At 43.2% G+C, this 22698-nt stretch overlaps 1 non-coding gene across 1 annotated transcript; it reads left to right on the top strand.

Moving 5' to 3' along the window:
• Positions 1-18820: 18820 nt before the first annotated feature.
• Positions 18821-18926, top strand: LOC144712578 (small nucleolar RNA R71). The gene has a single exon (XR_013583839.1). It is a non-coding gene; the product is annotated as a small nucleolar RNA R71 (small nucleolar RNA).
• Positions 18927-22698: the final 3772 nt, after the last annotated feature.

Below are 22698 nucleotides of genomic sequence, written 5' to 3'. Positions count from 1 at the left end.
GTCAATGGATCACTTATAAAACTAGAATATAAATCAATTGGATTGAATTTTAAATATAATACCATTCGGGGACTCTTTAGATCAATTCAATGAACTCTTTCTCCTCGGAACATCCACTATTTGTCCTTAGTGTTTCCATACAAACAGCTACAACATCAACCATACTTATCTTATAATTTGGATTACATAGTGCTAATATATCTGTATAATTGTATGTCCATCTCGACTATCCATCAAATATGAACATTTATAATACATGTTTAAAGACTATCGATCACTGTTTTAAGATCTCATCATTCACAATGTCATTGTACATGTTCATGGACTTCATTATAAACATGACAGTAGAATAACAATAAACTAATATTTTATTCAATGAACTTAAATAAAACGTGGTGGTGTGATTTGACTTGATAACCACATAATATCCATCACTTCTCTCTATCTATATCTATAATATCTATTATTTTAATTAGATTTGGCCTTTGTGATGGATATTATATGGCCTTCACGCCAATCACACTTCCATGATTTAGAATATGTATTCATTATTATTCTTATGTGATTTTTATAATGAAGTACTAGAGTAAATGCAATGACTTTGTGAATTATGATGACATCATAATACAAAGGTTATTAGTCTTCAAGTACATATTCCAAATATTTATTTTCATTCGATACGCAAGACTGACATTGAGTTATCCGCATAGAATAGAACTATCTAATCCTACTTATACGATAAGTATAGCTGATATTGTGCCCACTAACGTGGAGGCAACAAGGAGACATGGTGGGTGCTCTTTAGAGAAAGAAATTATTAGAAATATACGTGGCCTAAAAGCTAATGGCACTTCCCACATATCGTTTAATGTTCACTAATTTAATATATTTAATATAATGCATGTATTATGCTTATAATTAAACTCCATGAATGCACAGAATGATAATGTGAATTATGATAATATCATAATACAACAATCACTCGTCTTTAAAAATGTGTTCTAAACATTCCTATTAAAAGAACATTGAAATACCACGATAAAATAAAACCGTCTAGTCTAATTCATCCTTGTGGAGATAGTGATATTATTCCTATCAAAATGAGTATGAATCCCATAATGATATTATACCTATCATCAATCAGGTTGATTCATAACATGGGTGTATAAGTTGTCCCCATACTTGAGACACCAAAGACACCATATAGATGGATGGTCGTGTTTTGACTATGACTTACAAGTCTCTAATCAAGGAACTCCAAACCCTCTGAGCTTGGATGCACCCAAAGTGCACGAAACTAATTATGTGGTCAAGATGTTATTATCAATTTGGTTAAATGAATCCTTAAGTAATTAATCAATATATTATTACTTAACTAATAAGTGATGTAATACGAGAGTGCCTGGATCGTCGGCTCGTATCACAACACAATATAAGGAGAATTCCTAAAGCTCCTGAATGTTATGCATGCATGCATTTTAAAGAAAACTCGTTGATGAGCAATAAGAGACACGGCTGATTAAGTGAACAATCCTGTAAATTCTCGAAAGAACAAGATAATCACGATAGACTCTCAATGACCCTCGAAATCACAAGAATACCTAAGACGAAAGGAGCGTTTTATGGCTCAAGAATTTTCACACTTTTATATCAGGAATCTAGTCTTCTAACTCAAGGAATATCCTACCCCTTGACACAAGTGGCTATCCTATTAGATTCGTATCTTATTTAACTACGACAACAGAAGCGATAGGGGGAGAAACCACTGCAAGAAGTAATAATACTGAAATGTAAAGGGGAAGACGAGGAGGAACTTGGCGGACGTCGAAATTTGCGTATCGTGTTCCGTCAATAATGTTGTGGTTGATCCCATCCGGAGTAATTGAGAAGCTTGACACGGACGCAGGTGCACGGGCAGGGTGCGAACGTGGGACAAGATGCTGGCACGTAGATAGGGCAGGCGAGCGCGGAGATGCCAAGCGGGGGCGCGCAGCAGGGCACAGGCGCAGGGGCAGGACGTGTCGCGCGAGCAGGGTACGAGCGTGTAGGCAGGGTACAGATGCGCGGACAGGGCTCACGTGCATGGACAAGCGGGCGGGGCATGCGGGCACTAGATAGAGGTGCGCGGTAGGGACCTAGTGCGTGGGCAGGGCACGACGCGCGGGTAGGTTGCGGGCGCGCGGACGTGTGCAGGCGCGCTAGCAGTGTGTAGGCGAGCAAACAGGACAGACGGAACATGCCGGCACCAGGCAGGGGTGTGTGGCAAAGTGTGGGCGTGCGGGATGGGCACGTTGCGGCGCACTGGTAGGGTGTGTGTGCGCAGCAGGGCGCGGGTGTGCTGGTGGGCATGAGCGCGTGGCAGTGCTGAGGTGGGGACGGCAGTGACTGCGTGGCTGTGGCGAAGACATCGTTGGCGGCGATGGTGATCTTGATGACAATGAGCGCTGCTTTGGCGGAGGCAGTGGCGGCAGTGTGCGATGACAAAAACCCTCAAGGTATGGCCAGGATGGTCGATTCTTGAAGATCTTGGGCAAGATAACAATCCACGAACCAGATTCTTGAAAGATTTTCAAGAGCAATGGGCGTGGAGAAGTCCAATTGACGGTGAGATGATCCATAGAGTGGTCTAGACGTGGGTGACGTAGACGATGACAAGGATCACGTTCTCCACTCTCTCTATAGGTCTAACTGCTATATACTCTCTCTAAAGACAACAAGAAGAAAAGTTCAAACTTCAAAATTTCAAAATCATACCTCACTTGGGCGTGCCATTCCCTTATATAGGGAGGATGCGTGCCAAGTGGACGACTGACGTAGGACGACTACGGGGTAGGCGAGGAAGGGCAGGATGACAGGATAACGGACTAAGGGTAGGATGGATGTGTGAGGGATAAAACAATCCACAGAAATTCACGATCGGATTCGGATTTAAAACCGATGAAAATCTGGTGGTGCAGCTCCGACCCTTTTCGAGTGCGGGAGTACTGTCTTCCCCCACCGCGACGATGCCTAAGCACCAAAATCAATACCTGAATTCACGTCGCAAGGGAATACTCGAGAAGAGGAGAGAAGAGATAGAATCTCAAACCAAATCTAAATCTGACGGCGGTGGAAACTTCTTGAGAAAACACTGAATGAGGAACACTTCGACACCAAAGAGTTCAGGCGTACCTCGGCACCGTAGTGCGTGGAGAGGTTGCGGGCAATTCGGATCGTGACGAAGTTGGGCGAATCCGGGCGTTGAGCGGCCCACTGGACGAGGACGAGGCTGGACGTTCCGGGTGTTGAACGGCCCTGGTTGAGTGCGGTTGTCGTGGGCGCAGCGTCAAGCATGGGCGAACACCCGTGAGCGCGAAGCGCAGAGCGCATGGGGCAAGCAGAGCAGCGCCCGCGGCTCGACGTGCGGAGTGCGTAGAGTGCCGCAGAGCGCACCCGAGAGCGCGTAGCGCGTGCGGCTCGACGCGCGGACGGCGTCCAGACAGGAGCAGCCGGAATGCGGCCTTGGCCGCCCCTGGCGAAGGCTGCCTGGGCGGCTCGGGCAGCGCGTTAGGGCGCGGGCGCGCGTTAAGCGCGCGGTGGCGCGTTGAAGCGCGCGAGCAGCGCGGCGCGTGAGGGCGGCGCGAGGGCGCGCGCGAGCGGTGCGAGGGCGGCGTGAGCGCGCGAGGCGCGAGGCGGCGCTAGGGGCGCGAGGCGCGCGAGGCGGCGGCGCGCGGCGCGCGAGGGCGGCGCGTGAGGGCGCGCGAGGGCGAGGCGGCGCGGCGCGCGGCGCGCGCGCGTGCAGCCTGGGTGGCAGGCTACCTGGGCAGCCTTGGGCGAGAGAGAGGGGGTGAGAGAGAGAGAGAAAGAGAGAGAGAAAGAGAGATAAAGAGAGAGAATGGAGAGGAGACGGGAGGCCGACGTCGCGAGGCGGCGGCGGCGGTGGCGACGAAGGGTAGGGTTAAGAGGGATAGGGGAGGCTGGGCAGTCCTCCAAGAAGAGTTACCAAAACTCAATTCTTGAAATAATGACTGCCTAAGAGTTTCTTGAAAACAATGGCCTTTATATAGGCCTTGGAGGAAAGAGAAATTGACGAGAAAGTAAAGACAAGAAAATAAAGACGTGCACCATGTCACGCCAAAGGGCAGTTGTGGATCTACCTTTGGCGTCGTGTTAGGACGCGCGTAGAGGCGTGCGCGGGTGGAGACGTGCAAGTTGGCAGTTGTGGCGTGTCGGCTTTAGGGTTGACTTCGGTTGACCGTGCTGGGTTGACTTTGGTTGACTCCGGTTGACTTCGGTTGACTCTCGATGAGATGTTGGCGTCCTCGCCATCAATTCCCCCGGGGAAGAAACCGTCGCGAGACGAAGCCCCCCCTAGACAAGCATTACAACGAAGAAAGAATGATTAACGGATGAGGGCCAACACGTAATGGCTCAGTCCAATTGTCCAATGAAATTAAAAATACAACCAAATAATATGGGAAACTTATGAATGATTTTAAGCCGAATACTTGAAGTCGGGGTTGCTTGGTGTGGTTGGACTCATCCCATGTTGGTGTTGTCGCGATGGTCCCCCATCAATAAGATTAACCCAATAAAGGTTATTGAGCCTTTGAAATTATCAACTAGACCGATACATGGACCTAACAGTGTTATATGCATAAGTTTTCTGGTTGTTAAGGGTTACTTGAAGTTTGGGGACTTTTATTTATTCTTGTTGAGGGTGGGAACTATTATAAAAATTTTGTTTGATAGCATAGATAGAGGGGAGCACCTTCAATTGATACCAACATGAGTTAGTTTGATTTACCCCTCATTCTTCTCTTCCTCTTTCTTTAATGGTACTTCTATAAGAGTCTAGATGGAGAGGCAATCAGGTTTATAGAAACACAATTCGTGGGGATTGAGATCCAGTGCTTTGAAGATCTAAACGGCTAGAAAATACTCCCTTTAGAAACAAAGAAATAGTGGATTTGATCCTTGCCCAGGTTATGTTTTTGGTTTTCACATCTATTTTCAATTCAATATTCTACTCAGCAATCTAGTTCGTATCGTGTTTATTGAAGCCCAAAATTCCCATAGAGTTCACAAAAGTGATCCATAGGAATTTTTTTAATGATATTATACCTAAGTGTCAATCAGTTTGATTCATGCCACAATTGTGTAAGTGATCTCTTGAATTGAGACGCCATAGACATCTTCTCTATGGAAAGCCATGTTTTGATTACGATGTAGCAGTCCCTGATGTTATCTCCCTTCAACATAGTTAACCTATGTAATGATGTCCCGTAGTGCAGATCAGGAATGCAGGATTTTGGTAATCTAATTCATATAGGAGCAGAAGGCATAATGATGTGGAAATAGAGATCCAATTACTGACACCGAAGTAGAGCAGTTACAGATTCAGGATTTGATATGAACCCCTTAACGATTGTAATCAGTATCTAGTATGGAACGTATCCTATCCCTGCCCCTGTTTTTGATATCTTTTTTATAAATGAGACAATGTCTGAATCAGAAAAGCAGCTTTGACCTTGGTTCAAGCCTTTTGATTAGAGTTATCCTGATTTATTCTCTATCAATTTCATATGTGCTAACATCTAGTAACTTTAGTATGTGGCAATTGGTATCAAAGCCATGTTTGGTCCATAAGAGGAAAAAAAACTACTGAATGTGTTCAAGAAATTGGATATCAGGAGAATCACTGTTGAGGAGATGCTACTGGAAGCATCATAAAAATGCCTCAAAGAGCTAGAGAAAAAACTTGAGATGTCATGTCAATGCTACAGGAATACTCATGTGACGTGAATGAAAAATGTGGAAAGGAATCCCAGAGAAAAATACCTACATGAGGTACACTCGATCAGATATTTCGCATCAAATGTCAGTGATCTTGGTCAAAATATATGTTCTCAAGGGAGAAAGAAAGCTAGGTCACAGTGGTCAGAGAGTGGTCAAACCACGACCCTATGGTGTACAAGCTACTGGAAGAGACCTTCGTGTGGGACGTAAACCAATACTTTGAGCTGACCAAAGTGCAAGAGGAATAATTACACCTTGGAACTAATTGTTGGAAGGACACATGAAACTTATAACAATGCCACCTAACTTGAGACTCGGCTAGAATGACATTACGATCGTGGAGGGGTTCAAGGAGGAATTCTTCATGCAATTTTGTCATGAAAGCATCCATTACACTGCATAAGAAAACCTCTACATGTTGAAGCAGATAATGGATTTTCACAAAACTTTGTGAAGGAATTCACATCAATTTTTCTTGATACTGAAGATATGAGAGTGTCCAAAATAATTTTACTTCTTCTTGAAGGGATTACAACCTTGGGCGAAGAAGGAGATCTAGTGAACTGGATCAAATGGTGACGAAGGACGACTAAGGAATGGATGACTGGAGTACGAGGAAGGTTACGGATGGATGGACGACGATAGATGGGTTGGGTATAGGAAGGATAAAACAGCCCACAGAAATACACGGTCGAATTCGGTCTTTAAAATTGATGAAAAGCTGGTGGTGCAGCACCGACCCTTATCGAGGGCGGGAGTATTGTCTTCCCCACCGCGACGATGCCTAAGCACCGAAATCAATACCCGAATTCGCGTCACAAAAAAACACTCGAAGTGAGGGAGGAAGTGGGAAATCCAAACCAAATCTAATTCTGACAGCGGTGGAAACTTCTCGAGAAAATACTGGACGGAGAACACTTTCGACACCAAAGAGTTCAGGCGTACCTTGGCACCGTAGTGCGTGAAGAGGATGCGGGAAATTCTGATCGTGATGAGGCTGGGCGAATTCGGGCGTTGAGAGGCCCACTGAATGATGGATTTTGGACGTTCCGGGCGTTGAGCAGCCCTGGTGGTGAATGAGACGGACGAGTGCAAACACGAGCGAGGCAGGGCAGGAGGCCTGGATGGGCCGTCTGGCGACCTTTGGGCAACCCTGGGCGAGCAGCCTAGGGTAGCTCTTGGGCGGCCTTGGGCAAGCGGCTTGGGGCGGCTTGGGTAGCCTTTGGGCGGCCCTAAGTGGGCAGCCTGCGGGTGGCCTTGGGCGGCCCTGGGCAGGCGGCCTAGGGTGGCCTGGGCAGCCTTTGGGTGGCCCCAAGTGGGCAGCCTAGGGGCAGCCCTTGGGCGGCCTGGCAGGGGCGGTCTGGGCGGCCCTTGGGTGGTCCCTTGATGGGTAATCTGGGCAGCCCTTCGGTGGCCCTGGGCAGGTGGCCAGGGGCGGCCTGGGCAGCCTTTGGGCGGCCCCAAGTGGGCAGCCTGGGGCAGCCCTTGGGCGGCCTGGCAGGGGTGGCCTGGGCGGCCCTTGGGCAGTCCCTTGATGGGCGGTCTGGGCGGCCCTTGGGCGGCCGAGGGCAGGCGGCTTGGGATAGCCTAGGGGCGGCCTTGGCAGCCCTGGTCGGGTGGCCTGGGCGGCCCTTGGGTGGCCCAAGCGGGCAGCCTGGGGGACGGCCTTGGGTGGCCCTAGTAGGGGCGGTCCGGGGTGGTCCTTGGGCGGCTTTGAGCGGGCAGCCTGGGCAGCCCTGGCAGGGGCGGCCTGAGCGGCCCTTGGATGGCCCCTTTAGGGGCAGTCTGGGTGGCCCTAGGTCGACCCTGGGGCGGCTCTTGGCGGACAGCCTGGGCGGCCTAGGAGCGGCCCTAGGTGGGCAACCTGGGACAAGAAGAGGGGGGGAGGGGGGGGAGGAAGAGAGAGAAGAGAGAAGGGAAGGAGGAGGAAGAATGTAGAGGAGGGGAAGGATGAGGGGTGGAAGGCCGACGGCGCGAGGCGGCGGCGGCGGCATCGGCGCTAGGGCTGGAGAGAAAGGGAGGCTTGGGCAGTCCTCCAAGAAGAGTTAAACAAAACTCAATTCTTGAAATATGACTGCCTAACTGTTTCTTGAAACAATGGCCTATCATATACGCCTCGGAGGAAAGAGAAATACAACTTAAAGACGAGAAATTAATGATGAGAAATTAAAGACGAGACGTGCTTCATGTCACGCCAAGGGGCAGTTGTTGATCTGCCGTGGGCGACGTGTCATGATGCGCGAAGGAACGTGCGTGCGTGGAGACGTGCGTAGCGGAGATGGTTGCGGCATGTCCGTAGCGGGATGGTTGACGTGCGTGCGTGGAGACCTGCGTAGCGGAGAAGGTTGCGGCATATCCGTAGCGGGAGTGATGACGTCGGTTGACTGTGGTGGCATATCCGTGGCAGAGATGTTGACTTCGGTTGACCGTGGTGACGCGTCTGATGGTGATGTGTCGGCGTCCTCGCCATCAATTCCCCCGGGGTGCGAAGAACTCGACTCAGTCAAATAAGCAGCAGAAAGCTCCAGTGGGGTCACCAAATCTGGTCGCAGGTGAGCTAGATCCTCCTCCATGATCCACGTGTCGTCCTTTGACGCTTTGCCCTGCCAACGAACAAGAAACTTCCGCACCGTCCCACCTTTGGTGAAGGTGATTACCTCGTCTAGTATTTCTTTGATGATCTCATGCCAATCAGAAGGTAGTGATGGGGGAGTGGACAAGTCAAACTCGCTCACCAGAAAGTCCGAGGGTAGAACAGGGCCTTTAGATGAAGGAGGTGGGGCTTTAAACGCTACTAAATCCGAGATATTGAAAGTGGTGCTTATTCCCCAGGAATCATGGTATGTCGACGGCATAGGCATTTTCCCCTACTCGTTTGAGGATCAGAAACGGCATGGCACTACGAGCATGAAGCTTTGTAGCCTGTTTGGAGGAAAATCTCTCCGGCCTAACCCGGACCATCACCATTTCAACTTCTTTAAATTCGCCAAAACGACGATGCAAATCTGCGTCCTGTTTATATGAGGCATTACTATTTATGATACGTGTATGGATTTCCTCATGCAGACTTCTAATATGATCAGCAAACTCATGACCGTCATCTGAGACTCTAGCATGTGGTAACATAGGTATGAGGTCGGTAGGGGTAACATGCACTATCTCAAATGGACTCAAACCAATGGTACGATTGACTGACGCGTTGTAGGCAAATTCAGCATGTGGAATGACAGAATTCCAAGACTTAGGTTTTCCCCAACCAACGATCGTAATAGGTTACCAAGGCTCCTATTAACGACCTCCGTTTGGCCATCCGTTTGGGGGTGAAAAGCCGTAGAAAACTTGAGCTTTGTTCCCAAGAGATGCCAAAGAGTCTTCCAAAAGTATTTAATGAATCGAACATCTCTGTCCGACACTATACTCTTTGGAAGTCTGTGGAGACGCACAATTTCATTGAAGTAAAGCTGGGCGACATGGGATGCATCCGAAGTTTTAAAGCAAGGAATGAAATGAGCCATTTTCGAAAAACGATCCACAACCACCATGATGGAATCATAGCGTTTGTTTGTCCTTGGAAGCCCTAACACAAAGTCGATGCTCACATCCTCCTAAAGTTTCTGAGGGACCAGTAGTGGGGTATATAGGCGGGTGTTCTGTTTGACCTACTTAGCGAGAGCACATACGCGACATTGGGAAACTATATTAGCTATGTCTAGATTTAGGGATGGCCAAAAGAACCTATGCTCGACCATAGCTATGGTTTTATCTCTCCCAAAATGACCAATAAGGCCTCCGACATGCGTCTCCCACACAAGAAAATCCCTAAGAGAGGACTGAGGGATGCATAGGCGACGGTCAGAAAATAAAAATCCATTCTCTAAGATATAATCTTGGTTTTCAGGATTCGGGTAATTGCCTAAAGTCTGTAGAATGGGAGCAAAGTCCGGGCAATCAGGATATAAGTCCTTCATCCGATCGAATGCAATACCCTCAACTTTCATAACATTCAGTAAGTGGACTCGTCTACTCAAGGCATCAGTGACCCTATTTTTGACACCTTTCTTATGTTTGAGCACGAAGGTATAAGATTGGATATATTCGACCCATCTAACATGTCTGGGGTTAAGTTTCTGTTGGGAGTGGATGTATTTTAAAGCTTCATGATCAGAATAGAAAACAAACTCCTTAGACAATAAGTAATGACGCCAAGGATGTAAGGACTGAATGATGGCATAGAATTCCTTATCATAGGTGGAGTACTTAAGTTTGGCATCGTTAAGTTTCTCACTGAAGAATGCGATGGGGGTGATTCTCTTGGCTCAATACTCCACCAATCCCTAATCCCGACGCGTCACAAGCAACCTCGAATACTTTATCAAAAACCGGTAGTCAGAGGATGGGGGCTTGGGTCATTCTAATCGTGATATCATCGAAGGATTTCTGTGCTGCGGTAGTCCACTCAAAATGGCTTCCTTTAAGACATTCTGTAATTGGGGCCATGATGGTACTAAAATTGGAAATGAATCATCTATATAATGTGGCTAATCCGTGGAAGCTAGGAACATCATGGGCATTCCTGGGAGTTGGCCATTGGATAATTGCAGTAATTTTGGCCGGGTTGACGGATACACCTTGGTCAGAAAGGATAAAACCTAAGAATGAGACGTGACTAAAAAGAAAGGAACATTTTTTTGGGTGAGCATACAACTGCTCGGTTTTCAATACTTCGCAAACTAAACGTAAGTGATGGAGATGATCGGGTGTGGATTTACTATAGATAAGTGATAAGCCGAAAATAGGGGTGAAAATTACGCAAATTTTTTAGCCCTTGTCGTTGTGAATTTTTGGCTTATGCAATAAAATTTATAAAACTCTACTTAATATGTATAGTGATAAGTATGAGTGTCGTCCAAGGGAGGCAAGTAGGCATTTCAATTTGATTTTATTTTTGGTGTTTTAGATCCTAATTAGAGTGAATTTGATCTTCAATGAGGATCAAGTCACCCTAATTAGGTGAGAATTTAGAGAGGGGGGTAGAAGAGATGAGATGAAAAGAAGAAATGTGGGCTCTAGATTGAATTAATTGATCCAATTGGATGGATCAAAGAATTCAATTAGAGAGGTTGGAAGAAATTTTTGATTTAAGTTTGGTTGGTTTTGAGAATTTGCTAAATCAGAAATAAAAAGGGAAATCTTAATCTCCTAAGAATTAAAACTAATTTTTTTAGAGTTTTCTTTTGGAATGCAATTGAATGCCAAGGTAAATCCCTCAATTTCTCCTCTCAATCCTAATCAGGGCTTGTACATGCCGCTCAAGCCAAGCGATTTAGAAGTTCAGATCAGAATAGAGATGAAGAAACAAACAACTTAACCTAATTCATTCAAAATGCATAAAAGTTCAAATACAATCAAGGAAAAGAAGTACCAGATAACTTGATCCAAGCTAGAGCTCCTCCCTGTCTTGGAGCTGTGATAGAGCACCATCCAGAATGAGCTCTCCCTCTCGAAATTCAGCTTTTATACTTAGGTTATAGGGTAAAAATCACCATTTTACCCCCGTTTAGTACTTAATATTTATCTATCAATGTAGGCTAGATCTGAATGATCTAACCATACAGATAGAAAGAGGGGATCAAGACGAACAAATCCATAAAAAAATCATCTCAATCGGACTTCAGGATCAAAAGTTATTAATAAATCAATTTTAAACCAATTTAATCCATTAGATTTAAAATTGATTTATTTATTAGTTTCGTTTTTAAACACGCAATGACGTGTCGCTCTCTCATTGGCTGGCGCATTTTGAATCCTCCTTTTTGCAGAGAAGTCCTTAAAAAGCCTGGAATTGCTTTTGGACGCCGCCCAAAAGTAATTGCGTATATGCCCCTGGCGCACTCTCTCTCCTCCGATTTCTCCTAAAACATTAAAAATATATATTAAAAATTGCAATAAAACCCTGAATGATTTTAAATAGGATCTTTACGCCTGCCGTGGCGACCGAGAGCTGTTTTCAGGGTCTTTTTGCAACGAAACGTTGCAAAAAGGCCCCGAAAAGTCTAGAAATTGCATAAATACATTTTTTCTCCTATAAATATGCCCTTTTTTCATAGAATAAATGCATTTCTTCTTGAAATAAATCCCAGAAAATTCCTAAAAATTCGTAAAAAATTCTAGAAAATTCTAGAAAATTCCCTGATTAATTCCCATGTTGATAAATGTCGAAATAAACTTTTTAATGTGCCATTTTCATCCAAAAATAATTATTTCGAGCTTCAATAAATCCTTAAAAATTCATATAATTAACAGAAAATTAGGGAAAAATCAGAAATTACTTGGAAGCATTATTTTTGTGTAAATATATGATAACAACCCAAATTTAAGCCTTTTAAATGCATAAATCATGCTAATAACATGAAATAAAGACCGAAATTAGGGTGTTATCATATACCCCCCTACTTAGACATTGCTAGTCCCTTAGCAACATCTAAGTACTTTGCTGAATTATCATCTCTTTCATCCTGTAAGTCAGACAACAAGTGTGGGAAGTGTTAAGTGTATCAATCACAAGCCGAACTAAAACACTAAATGACATTTTGAGCTCCGACCTTTTCAGGAATGTGGGGTTTCTTTCTCCTTGGCTTGGATGCCTAAGTGGATGAGAAGGGAGTGTACTTGTTTCTAGGTATAACGCTATACTCCTCAGGTAAACTCTCTCCACTCATGTGCAGCTGGTCTCACATCTCTAGCGAGCAAGATCACTCTCTCCCAGGGTGACGGCCACCTAGTACTTGCCTCTCCATTAGCCTTTTCTCTTTCCTAAGAATGGAAGAAGCCATTTCCTCCTCCTGTTGAGCACAGAATATTGAACACAACGAGAAGAGTATATGATAGAGTTGTGATGGGGGAGAATGAGACTTTGTGAAAGAATTAGGGTGAGCATGAACAATGAGAGATTTATGGTCCAACGGGTGTTGTGCTACCTTGGATAACCTACTCCCAAGATTTTTAGAGGAAGTGAGGGAGATAGAAGAGATGAGACCAATGTGATGATATAGAGAATAAAGACCATCTTGCCCTGAATTGAAAGTCAAAACCAGAAATGGTGCAAGTCAAACCCCTCCTTTCTCTTTTTCTTCTTCTCATTCCTCTTGTCTTTTTTTTCTTTCTTTCTTTTTTTTTCGAACTCTTTTTTTTTTTTTTTGTATATCAAAAAAAGAGGGTAACAACAAATGAAACACCTTCCCTGGCTTTAAGTGGTTTTTAAAAATTTTATTACAACCCCCAGTAGTGTCATAAAAAACACATTGGTCTATGGAGAAGAGATAGAAGAACGAGATTTAGATGATGCAGAGCGAATTATTGACAGAAAAGATACAAAGAGGCAGTATCATAGTGATACCGTGGAAAGTGAGATAGACGTACTTGGGAGATAAGCATATCCTCGGTAGCGGAAGCAAGGTGGTGGAGTCAAGTTGTGATGGATATGGCGTGAAGCGTGTGGAACAATAAGGTGAATGAAGTGGTGGATTCCGTGCATAGGACTCGGAGAATGGCTGCTCACTATTTTGGAATGAAAGTAGGCTAATGGGAGGCAGAAATGCATAAGTGGGATCGGCTATTAGAGTTGATGGAATGGGGCTCTCAGTTCACTCGTCACTCCCCTTTGAAGCATAGAGCTTCTACCCTTGACTTTCCATCATCTAATCACCTACTAGACACCCTCCCCAATTTGAAATTGAATCCACATCGCCCAAAATCACTTGTGTTGCACCTCAACATGTTCTTGATCCGCTCTAGAGCCTAACTTCTCCACACTTGTTCCCAAACCATTGGATGAAAGAAAATTAATTCATGACTGTGCATGCTAAAGATTGTTTAATAAAAAAACAGGTTCAATTCATGTAGAATTCTGTAAAATTAAATGCATGAACCATAGTTTGTCACCTAAAAATGAACTATCTCCCCCCCATTAAAACCTGCATTGTCCTCAATGCAAAGCTACTAAAATCATGAAGAATAAAATTGAGGTTAGAGGGGCAAACAGTGATATGGAGGATATGGGGCCCTTTAGCATTGTGAACAAGAGATCCGGGCGATAACTCGGATTTGCTGAATTACATACTCCGCAACCTGGTCAAAGTTACCACAAGAGATGCAACAAAAGTGAGGAGCTATAATAGTAAAAGAAAATAATGCAAAGAAAAATGAATCCTAAAACGTAATGAAAAGAAAATAAATCTTATTGATGCTCTTAAGTAGAGGGTGATGTCGCCTTCTAAAGAAATGTCTTCATTAGGTGCGGCTCGTGTTCAAGGAAGGGTTTCAAACGCTGCCCATTGACCTTGAATTCAGCTCCATGTGTTGGATCTCGAACGAGAACAGACCCATTGTCGAAATGTTGACATACTACATAAGGTCCATCCCATCTTGATTTAAGCTTTCCTGGAAACAGTTTAAGTCGGGAATTATATAACCATACTTTTGGCCATGGGCAAAAACCTTCCTGTGTATGTGTTGATCATGGAATGCTTTCATCTTGGCTTTGTAGATGCGTGAATTTTCGTATGCTTCGTTACGCAACTCCTCCAACTCATGCAGTTGCAATAAGCGATGGTCACCTGCATCATCTAACGATCGTTAAGTTTCTTGATAGCCCATAAAGCACGATGTTCGATTTCTAAAGGGAGATGACAAGCTTTTCCAAACACCAACCTGAATGGCGACATTCCTAACGGGGTTTTATATGCCGTCCGATATGCCCATAACGCATCCGGCAATTTGCTCGACCAATCCTTTCCATTAGGGTTAATAATTTTCTTCAAGATTTTTTTTATTTCTCTATTGGAGACTTCCACTTGGCCATTGGCTTGAGGATGATACGAGTGGTAAGCCGATGATGAACTCCATATCGTTTAACAACTCTTTAAAGACTTTGTTATTGAAATGAGTTCCACCATCGCTAATAATGGCTCGTGGGCATCCAAACCGAGAAAATATTATCCTTGACAAATTTAACAACTTCTTTATGATCATTTTTCGTGTTGGTATGGCTTCTACCCACTTAGAGACATAATCTACACCTACCAAAATATATTCATAGCCCAAAGAAGGAGGAAAGGGTCCCATGAAATCAATGCCCCAAAGATCAAACAACTCAACTTCAAGGATAGGGTTTAAAGGCATAGCGGCATTGCGACTTACATTGACCACCGCTTGACATCGAATGCATCTCTTGCAGAATTCATATGCATCCCGATGAAGATGAGGCCAATAAAATCCACATTGTAGGACCTTATGTGCCGTTATCTTGGAGGCGTAGTGTCCTCCGCATAAGGATGAGTGACATGATTCCAAGACTCTCCATTGTTCATCCTCGGGTATACATCTCCTAAAAATTTGATCGACGCCTAATCTAAATAATTCAGGCTCATCCCAATAGTAATACTTGATATCCTTAAAAAACTTTTTTCTATCATCATAATCCCAACCTTGAGGCAATTGCCCGATTACTAAGTAGTTTACTATATGAGCATACCAAGGCAATTTCCGTGTAGAAATTTGTAAAATATGCTCATCAGGAAAAGAATCTGTGATGGGAGTTAGGGCTGGCAATGATAGGCGGGAGAGGTGATCAGCCGCACCATTATCCACTCCCCGCCTGTCTTTAATTTCAATATCGAATTCTTGCATAAGTAGGATCCATCTCATTAATCTAGGTTTTGTCTCTTTCTTACTTAACAAATGTCTAAGTGCAGCATGATCTGAAAAGATTATAATCTTACTCCCTATTAGGTAAGATCGAAATTTATCCAAAGCAAAGACGATTGCAAGTAATTCCTTCTCTGTGGTAGAGTAATTTACCTGAGCGGCGTCGAGAGTCTTACTTGCATAATAAATAGTTGTCGGTTTCTTGTCTTTGCGTTGTCCCAACACAGCTCCCACTGCATAATCTGAAGCATCACAAAAAATCTCAAAGGGTTCACTCCAATTTGGAGCTTGTAAGATGGGAGCCGTAACTAATGCTTCTTTAATCAAATTAAAAGCCAAATTGCATTCATCATTCAAAATAAGTTCTTTGTCTTTAGATAGAAGCAAAGTGAGAGGTTTAGCCACTTTGGCAAAATCTTTAATAAAACGACGATAAAAGCCAGCATGGCCCAAAAAACCCCTAAGTTGCTTTAGGGTCGATGGAAGTGGAAGCTCCTTGATGATCTCGATCTTTGCCTTGTCCACAGCCAGCCCCTCCTTGCTGATATGATGACCTAAGACGATCCCCCTGTCCACCATAAAATGGGATTTCTCCCAACTGAGCACTAACTTGTTTTCTTCGCAAATCTGTAACACTTTATCCAAGTTAGACAAACAAGACCCAAAAGATTCACCAAACACGGAAAAGTCATCCATGAAAACTTCAAGACATGTACCAATTAAATCAAAAACATTGCACTCATACACCTTTGAAAGGTTGCTGGTGCATTACAAAGTCCAAATGGCATTTTTCTAAAAGCAAATGTTCCTAAAGGACATGTGAACGTAGTTTTATCTTGGTCACTTTCATGAATGCTAATTTGATTATATCCTGAGTACCCATCCAAAAACAATAAAACTCTGTCCAGCTAATTTTTCAAGTATTTGATCAATGAAAGGTAGAGGATAATGGTCTTTTTGTTGCTAGATTTAACTTTCGGTAATCTATGCATACTCGCCAACTCGATGCTACCCTCGTGGATCTCTTCTCCATCCTGATTCTTTTGGACAGTAATCCCTGTTTTTAGGTACCACATGAATTGGACTCACCCACTTACTATCTGAAATTGGGTAAATGAATCCTGCTTTCAGCCATTTGGTAATCTCCTTCGACACCACATCGTAAAGATAAGGATTTAATCTACGTTGATGCTGAACTGATGGTTTGGATCCTTCCTCGATAAAAATTCTATGCTGACAGATATCAGGACTAATTCCCTTGATGTCGTCTATGGTCCATCCAATAGCGCTCTTATGCTGTCGTAAGACATCTAATAGGTTAACTTCCTGCTCTAAAGTGAGGGTTGAAGAGATAATTACTGGATCTGTCTTTCTTGGACCTAAAAAAACATATTTAAGGTGAGAAGGAAGAGGTTTCAATTCTAATTCTTCAGTGGGCGAGATCTGTAGTTATTCATGTTTTCACCCTTCATTTCACCATGGTCGTCCTTCTCCCCTCATAGGCACTCTCATTCACCGCCATCACCTCATAGATTACTTTCCCTATAACATGGCATTCATCATTTTCATCATCTAGGAACATGTATAAATGTCTTCCTGGCTACTATTGGGATACTTCATCAATTGAGAGATTGGTAACTCAACCTCTTCTTTTCCCATGCGCAATTTGATTTTTCCTGCATTCCAATCTGTGTTCACTCTTGCGGTAGCTAGGAATGGCCGTCCTAAAATAATCGGTGCATGACTAATTTTTCCTGAAATTTTTACATCCACTACTATAAAATCGACAGGAAATGAACACTTTTCTACTTTCATCACCACATCTACCAACTGTCCACACGGTCTTCTAATTGATCCGTCCGCTAACTGCAATTCTAAATTTACAGGTTGTAATTCACCAAATTTAAAAGTCTCAAGTAGGGCCTTAGGCATGATATTCACACTTTCTCCTGAATCAAGTAAAGCTTTGGTGAATACTTCCCCCCTAATTTCGCATTTGATCACTGGTGCTCCCGGATCCTTGCGCTTTTGAGGTAATTCATGCAGAAAAATTGAACTAATATTCTCAGAAAGTTGAATCCTCTTTTGCTTCCTAGGAGGTGTACACAGGTTTTTCACAAATTTGGAATAATCAGGGATGTACTGGATCGCATCTAAAACAGGAATTTCGACCGTAGCCTCTTTCAAATACTCAAGAAGTGGGCTGTCTTTCGATTTTTCTTTCTTCGCTTAAGGCACTAGGAAAGGGATAGGTGGGCAATATGTTTTGGGGTTGGGTTCCTTTTCCAGATTTTCCTCTACCCCTTCATCCTCATCCTTTTCTACTTCCTCTAACTTATCCTCCACTTCATTTCGTTTCTCTATAGCTGCAAATGGATTAGCCAACTCTTTCCCACTCCTAAGTTTTGATATAGCACTCAGCTCTCCTATTTCTTGTTGTTCAGTCAATGCATGCATGTCATGAATATGCTCATTAACTACACTACACATGTCATCAACATAAAGTAAATTGCTAGGATTAATACAGGCCTGAGTAGGGAGTTTACCTGATTTGGCACCCATCTTCATAGGGTCTTCACACGTACCTTGCGGTGCTCCCCCGTGCGCAAATTGTTGACCGCTGTGAAGGCAGATCTCCGCCTTGAGCTTCTCCATCTCCCTCCGATGCCTCTCCTCCATTTCTTCAAAAAGCTTGAGCATCCTCTTCTTGTCTTCTTGCAGCTCCTCGATAACCTTGGTGAGAGTCGCATTAGTGGGATCTGAAAAATTTCGGTAAGGTTGATAATGTTGTTGGTGTTGGGGATTGTTCGCCTTGGATTGGAACTGTTGTTGGGGTGGTCGGTTGTTGTTGTTCCATCCCTGTCCTCCTAAGTTTCCTCTAGTTCCCCATTGGACATTGCTCCCTTCTTGCCTGCCTATAGCATTCACTTCTGATATCATAGGGCATTCTTCTCCGGTGTGGCTATCACTTGAGCACATTTCACATCGATTTATTTGGTTGGGTGCTCTTCCGCTATTCTGACCTTGCCATAGTGAGATTATTTTTTCATTCATCTTTTCCATGGCTTTTCCCATCATTACACCTATCTGTTTTTCAATTCTATCCATAGTAATCTGGGGTTCAACCTCTAACATCCAACAGTCCACCTTTCCGAGGTAACCTAACATGATCGGAGGCATCTTGGTGATAGGCTAAATTATCGGACATTTTTGTAGTAGTGCCATAGCTTCATCTTCATACATGTCAGCTATTGCTCCTCCACTCGAGATATCAACTCTGCCTCTCTCCACATCATTTAAGCCTTCATAGAAAATTTGCACTAACTCCCATTTTTGAATGCCATTGTGGGGGCACTTCCTAATGAGCCCCATCAATCTCTCCCATGCTTCGCTAAATGTATCATTTCCCTGCTGAAAATTTCTAATTTCTCTTCTGAAAGAATTTGTCCTAGCCACTGTATAATATCTTTTAAGAAGCTCTTCTCCATATCATTCCATGATTCAAAATTTGTTCCCAATGTTCTAAACCAATCCTTGGCTCTATCCTTAAGGGCATGAGGAATAGTTTCATTCTCACAACTTCCTTTGAAATTCTGGGGTAAGTGCAACTATCACATGCTTCATAAAATTTTCTAAGAAGTCATAGGGCTCTTCGTTTGCCTTCCCCAAAAGGACGGTAATAGCTGAAATTGGTGTGGATCGATTCTAAACATCACATCTTCTCCAATCGGGCAGATATCCTGGTTAAGATGGGGTTTCTGCTGGTGTGGAATACTCTCTAATCCTCCTCCGTCCATCGTTAACTACCTCAGGGTTTCCTATTCCATTACCTATTGGGTCCATTAGTGGTCTAATCAATATCTCCTCTACAAATGTGGGTTCGGTGAAAGACGACTCGGGTGTGGTGGAATCTACTACAGGGGGATTTCTATCACTGCTCCCTGATTCAAATCCAGACCGAAGCTTCATACAAAACCACTAATTCAAACACAACACTCGTTAGTCGTTAAAAACCAAATACCGTCTTAAATCAAAATCAATAATAAGGAGACTTAACAAACTCGTGAGCAACAATTAACCACTGTGTTTACAAATAAAAATATGTTGAATTCCTAAGTGTTGCCTCCCCGGCAACGGCGCCAATTGATAAGCCGAAAATAGGGGTGAAAATTACGCAAATTTTTTAGCCCTTGTCGTTGTGAATTTTTGGCTTATGCAATAAAATTTATAAAACTCTACTTAATATGTATAGTGATAAGTATGAGTGTCGTCCAAGGGAGGCAAGTAGGCATTTCAATTTGATTTTATTTTTGGTGTTTTAGATCCTAATTAGAGTGAATTTGATCTTCAATGAGGATCAAGTCACCCTAATTAGGTGAGAATTTAGAGAGGGGGGTAGAAGAGATGAGATGAAAAGAAGAAATGTGGGCTCTAGATTGAATTAATTGATCCAATTGGATGGATCAAAGAATTCAATTAGAGAGGTTGGAAGAAATTTTTGATTTAAGTTTGGTTGGTTTTGAGAATTTGCTAAATCAGAAATAAAAAGGGAAATCTTAATCTCCTAAGAATTAAAACTAATTTTTTTAGAGTTTTCTTTTGGAATGCAATTGAATGCCAAGGTAAATCCCTCAATTTCTCCTCTCAATCCTAATCAGGGCTTGTACATGCCGCTCAAGCCAAGCGATTTAGAAGTTCAGATCAGAATAGAGATGAAGAAACAAACAACTTAACCTAATTCATTCAAAATGCATAAAAGTTCAAATACAATCAAGGAAAAGAAGTACCAGATAACTTGATCCAAGCTAGAGCTCCTCCCTGTCTTGCAGCTGTGATAGAGCACCATCCAGAATGAGCTCTCCCTCTCGAAATTCAGCTTTTATACTTAGGTTATAGGGTAAAAATCACCATTTTACCCCCGTTTAGTACTTAATATTTATCTATCAATGTAGGCTAGATCTGAATGATCTAACCATACAGATAGAAAGAGGCGATCAAGACGAACAAATCCATTACAAAATCGTCTCAATCGGACTTCAGGCTCAACAGTTATTAATCAATCAATTTTAAACCAATTTAATCCATTAGATTTAAAATTGATTTATTTATTAGTTCGTTTTAAACACGCAATGACGTGTCGCTCTCTCATTGGCTGGCGCATTTTGAATCCTCCTTTTGCAGAGAAGTCCTTAAAAGCCTGGAATTGCTTTTGGGCCGCCCAAAAGTAATTGCGTATATGCCCCTAGCACACTCTCTCTCCTCCGATTTCTCCTAAAACATTAAAAATATATATTAAAAATTGCAATAAAACCCTGAATGATTTTAAATAGGATCTTTACGCCTGCCGTGGCGACCGAGAGCTGTTTTTAGGGTCTTTTGCAACGAAATGTTGCAAAAAGGCCCCAAAAAGTCTAGAAATTGCATAAATACATTTTTTCTCCTATAAATATGCCCTTTTTTCATAGAATAAATGCATTTCTTCTTGAAATAAATCCCAGAAAATTCCTAAAAATTCGTAAAAAATTCTAGAAAATTCTAGAAAATTCCCTGATTAATTCCCATGTTGATAAATGTCGAAATAAACTTTTTAATGTGCCATTTTCATCCAAAAATAATTATTTCGAGCTTCAATAAATCCTTAAAAATTCATATAATTAACAGAAAATTAGGGAAAAATCAGAAATTACTTGGAAGCATTATTTTTGTGTAAATATATGATAACAACCCAAATTTAAGCCTTTTAAATGCATAAATCATGCTAATAACATGAAATAAAGACCGAAATTAGGGTGTTATCAATAAGGATATCGTCAAAGTAAACGACAACAAAATTCCCAATTAATGGTCTAAGTATATGATTCATCAAACGCTGGAAGGTGCTAGGCGTGTTCGATAAACCAAAGGGCATGACTTTCCATTCATATAATCCGTCCTTGATCTTAAAAGCAGTTTTCCATTCGTCTCCTGGATGGATACAAACTTGGTGATAACCGCTTTTAAGGTAAATTTTGGAGAAGATTTTAGAACCTGCTATCATATCAAACATGTCGTCGATGCGGGGAATAGGAAACCTATACTTGACCGTAATCTTATTTATAGCTCTACTGTCGATGCACATGTGCCAACTCCCATCCTTTTTGGGGGCCAGCAGTGCGGGTACGGCGCACGGGCTAAGGCTCTCTTGGATGAACCCCTTGTCCAAGAGTTCTTGGACTTGACGCTGTAACTCCTTGTACTGCGTGGGATCCATCCGATAATGAGGGAGGTTGGGTAAGGATGAACCCGGAATGAGATTGATGGCGTGCTGGATGTATCGCATCGGAGGTAGGTCGTCGGGTAAGTCGTTAGGGAAGATGCTTGCAAATTCTTCGAGTAGCTGAGAAACCTCAGGGGGTGGAGCGGAGGAATCCTCGGAGGAGTGATCAGGAATCATAGCTAAACACATAGTCATTTCACTATCTAACTCCTTTTGAAATTGTTGACCGCTAAGGATACACAAGCCTAAGGATGGAGATTTCGGCGAAGGCTTTTGTGGACTTTGGGTATAAGGATGCCACTTGATTTTCTTTCCCTGGTGGATGAATGAACATGTGTTGCTTCTACCGAAAAGGTGTACATCATTATCATACAGCCAAGGGCGGCCGAGGATAACGCTGCCCACCTTCATGGGTAGCACATCGCACAATACGTCTTCCTCGTATGATTGAACTTTCAAAGGAAGACGACATTGATTCTTTACGGGAATCGAAGTAGCATCAATCTAGGATACAAAATACGGGTTAGGATGGTCGATTAAAGGCAATCCCAAGCGTGATGTCATGACATCGGATACTGCTGTCTACAATCATTTTGCACATATTGTCACGAATCTTGAAATATGTATAGAATGTGGAAGTCCTCAAAGCAGAAGTATCAGTCGAAGGCTGGGTAAGGGTGCATCGGATGACTCCCCTAACAGACATAGATGGATCCTGACGAGGAAGGGTTGGTGGGCAGTCGGTGACATCGATGAAGCCCACTAAATCTTCCTCGTGCACGAATTCGTCTTCGACGTAGCTATCTTTTATGTACTCTTCCTCGTCGATGGGCTGATCGTCTATGATAGGAGTGTTATCGGAGGACTCTTGACCTATATGTAGGGCTCATGATGGACATTGGGAAGCTCGATGACCACGACCCTGGCATTTAAAACAGGTCAAGCCGGAGGGACCGATA

The sequence above is a fragment of the Wolffia australiana genome, chromosome 14 (genome assembly GCF_029677425.1).
Source record: "Wolffia australiana isolate 7733 chromosome 14, ASM2967742v1".
Lineage (NCBI taxonomy): Eukaryota > Viridiplantae > Streptophyta > Magnoliopsida > Alismatales > Araceae > Wolffia > Wolffia australiana.
This window is presented reverse-complemented; position numbering and strand designations above follow the sequence as displayed.